The 3,645-nt window shown below is 36.8% G+C and overlaps 1 pseudogene; it reads right to left on the bottom strand.

Annotated features, from left to right (window-relative positions):
• Positions 1 to 320: 320 nt before the first annotated feature.
• On the bottom strand, positions 321 to 800 carry LOC149155383 (CBL-interacting protein kinase 23 pseudogene; annotated as a pseudogene).
• Between the last annotated feature and the right edge of the window lie 2,845 nt (positions 801 to 3,645).

Raw genomic sequence — 3,645 nt, 5'->3', positions numbered from 1 at the left:
TTAGTTCCTCAAACTAGGGAGTTTAGTTAGGATGAGAGATTCTCTCCAACTAGTTCTCCTAGATTAGTGTTTTGTTGAGAACATTTCTCAACCAAGTTTGTTCAAGATAGATGCACTATCTTGAGACAACTTCCTCATGTATTTATATGTATCATAAACATTATTTTAATAATGAGAATGAAATTCATGAGAATGAGAGACTAAAGGAAGGTCTCTCATGCCTTTTCCGCCATGTTTGGTTTTTCTATATGTCTGATATTTATTTTATGAGTGTGAGTGTGTATTATTTGTTTATTAGTTTTCTTCATGTGGTATCGGAGCTAGTAGCTTGTTGAGAAAATTTCTATACTTATGTGCGTCTTCGGATTGGGATCGAGTATCCTTCTGATCAATTTTTGAGCCCCAGCAGAGAGCCATTTTGGACACTTGAAGTCGCTTTTGAAGATCTTATAATACAACACAGCAAGATTGTTGTCGTCGAATGGCAACCAGCCTGTCAAAAGAACAAAGAGAATGACACCGCTAGACCAAACATCGGTAGGAGCACCATCGTATCCTCTGCCAGAAATGACCTCGGGTACCACATAATTGGGGCTTCCACAAGTCATATGGAGCAAATTGTCTTCCCTAAATTGCTGAGGCAACATGCTGAGGCCAAAATCAGATATCTTCACATTTCCATTTGCATCGAGAAGAACGTTCTCAGGCTTCAAATCTCTGTGGTAGACACCCCTGCTGTGACAATATCCTACGGAATCAATAAGCTGCTGAAAAATTTTTCTCGTGTCGCTTTCTTTCATCTTGCCATTACACAATTTTTGTTCAATCTCAGCACTATTTGCATGGAGAGTTTAGGATCAAGCGATATTTTTTTTGTTGTTCAAAGAAAAATTTGTTTGTTGTTTGATTGGTTGCCTTGTCAAATTGTTAGAATCATCATTCCTTCCACTCACACCATCATTTGACTATTTATAGCCATTGTTGTCATGAAAAAAGACACTGACATTCGTTCTTTGTGCTACAGTGATGAATATCAATAATGAATATTCCCGTTTGCTTCTCATTTTTTCTGGATGATACATCTTAGCACATGTCATAAATTTGAAATCCTTTAATTCGCATTTCCATTTGGACGAGAACCAGTCAAAGCGCGGAGGCCACGCAAGAAAGTCTTTCACGCCACATTAGTGTTCAACACAACCCCTAGTGTCATTGATTCAATTATTCCAGAGGTCAGTGGATTTTGGCTAGAACGGTCATGGATTTATCTCAATTGGCTCCTCCTCATCATCAATTGGTTCCTTATCATCATGCAATGGATCCCATAGCATAGACACACTCAATTTTCAGATAGGTTTTGAGGCCATTGGGCATTTTTTTTGTCTGCAAAAATTGTGTGCACATCCTTCAGTCTACAATTGACCGACGAAATGAAATTTCGGTCTTTGAAAATAATCCTCGATTTTTTCCATTGGTGTTACCGTTGGAGTGGTACTAGTGGCTTGTGCCCTCCTTTGCATTAGATTTCGTAGAAAACATTCTAAAGTTCAACGTAGCAATGGTATTATTGGCATCGATAATGTACTTTCAGATTCTGTAATTGTTTCTGAAGCATGTTTTGGAGCGTGAGTTCGGCTTGAATTTTGATGAAAAGCGCCTCACCTTCGGAATCGTCATATTCATAGAATTTCACTATTTCTCTCCACAATATGGAGGAAGGCACTACTACTAAGAAAGCGAAAAACGACTAAAGTGCTCAGCAATTGCCAGAAGGAGTGAAAGACCGGAATGCCTTTAGCAGCTAAATGAGCTTGGCATTTGCAGCTTCTACACCTTTTGAAACCTGTGTGGAGGAGGATTGGATTAAAGGTGTGTATTTTAAAAAAAAAGGGAAATAGCACAAAATTTTATTTTTTGAAATCATTTCACTTGTATAAGTGACTTCATACAATTTATTTCACTTTTTAAAGTTACATCATAACGTGATTTTTTATATAAAGTGAGATCAAGCCTTTGGAGAAATAAGGTATATTTTTGAAAACTAAATGAGTGAATTTTGGGAGATATATGCAGTGACATAAGAAAGAGGATTAGTGCATAAGGTGCAATAATTTTTTTTATTTTTATTTTGGAGAGATAAGGAGTATTTGTAATTTTTTATGTAATGAAGTCATAAGTGAATTTGGAGTGATAAGTGAAAGTCATTATTATAATCCAAAGTAATCTTTTACTTTGAGAGTGATTGAGTCAGTGCAGGCAATTTTTTGAAGACAATTTGCTTCCAAAGTTTGCAATTGTGACATTCTCATTGAGAAGTTTCCATGACAAAGTTGTGACATTGAAGAATGATGTACTTCAGTAATTAATAAAATCATAATTTTTTGTGGTGCTTGTGTCCTAGATCCACCCGAAATTGAATAAGGGGATCTTAGGTACACCGTGTGTAATGAATGCATGTGCATGACTTGTGTTCAGATTATCAAAATGCTCTCTTTGTATTATGCTTAAACAACTACATGCACATAAGCAAGCTTAAGTATAAGAACACTTAATCAAACTCCTGTAATCAAGCTTAAGTACACAAGCACAAAGCATCACATCATCAACTTGATAAGATGATCTTCCAAGCAAGCACATTTCACATCATGTAATCAAAGTAATCAAGTTAAGGACGCTACAAAATCAAGCATTTCAAGTCAAGACGACATCAACATCATCAACACTTTTTGTATCACTTGCAGATAAACATTTTTTAACTGAATTGTATGGGTGCATTCTTGGTTGTAATCGACACCCTAATTTGAATTGTTAAGGTGAATACATTAAGTCAAGTAAGTCTTCAACTGTATCATCAAGATTGAACTTGTCATTTGTCTCTTGGGTGCATTTTCGACAGTGTTCGACACCCTTCCTTTTTTTTTAAATCAGCACATTCAGTGAGTGCATTCAAGAAAGCACAAAGTGTCAGTAATCAATAAAGCAAGTTGAAGAAAGCCATCTAGAAAGCAAGCAAGCATGTCATTCAACCAATCAAAGCAAGCGAGCATGTCATTCAAAAAACCAAGCAAGAGAGCGTGTCATTTAAACAACAAAGCAAGCGAGCGTGTCAAAATCAAGTGCGAAAGTTCAAAGCACGACATCTACAACAAACGAGCCAGTGTGAAGTTGATTGAAGCATTCACAAAGTGTCAGTGAAGCATTCAAGCAAAGCGACCGTCATCAGGCGAGCGTGAAATCAAGAATTCAAGAAACCAAGTTATAAAACTCTAGCAAGTACAATCAACAACAGTACAAGCGAGCCTGAATTCAAAGTGAGCAAGCTAACATGGCGACACACATTCAATTGTCTAAACTTCTTAAAAATTTGATTTTATCGTCAGCTGGTGACATGTTGAACATCAGAAAAACAACTCTTACTGATATTTAAGTGCATCTTCAACATGCACATGAAATGATTGAGTTTCTTCAACTGGAGTCGCAACTTCAAAGAGATGAGTTGCAACAGAAGAGTGATGTTTCCAAGTCTTTCATCCATATAGATGAAGATAAAGATGTTGATTCCAAGTCACTGATCCAACCAACTTCAAGTGTCGAAGTGGTCCCTGCTCCAGTTCAACTTTCTTCCAAACCAATCATCAAGCCATG

Source organism: Pinus tabuliformis, chromosome 9 (assembly GCF_031772625.1).
Source record: "Pinus tabuliformis cultivar Carrire ecotype Pingquan chromosome 9, CPIR1, whole genome shotgun sequence".
Lineage (NCBI taxonomy): Eukaryota > Viridiplantae > Streptophyta > Pinopsida > Pinales > Pinaceae > Pinus > Pinus tabuliformis.
This window is presented reverse-complemented; position numbering and strand designations above follow the sequence as displayed.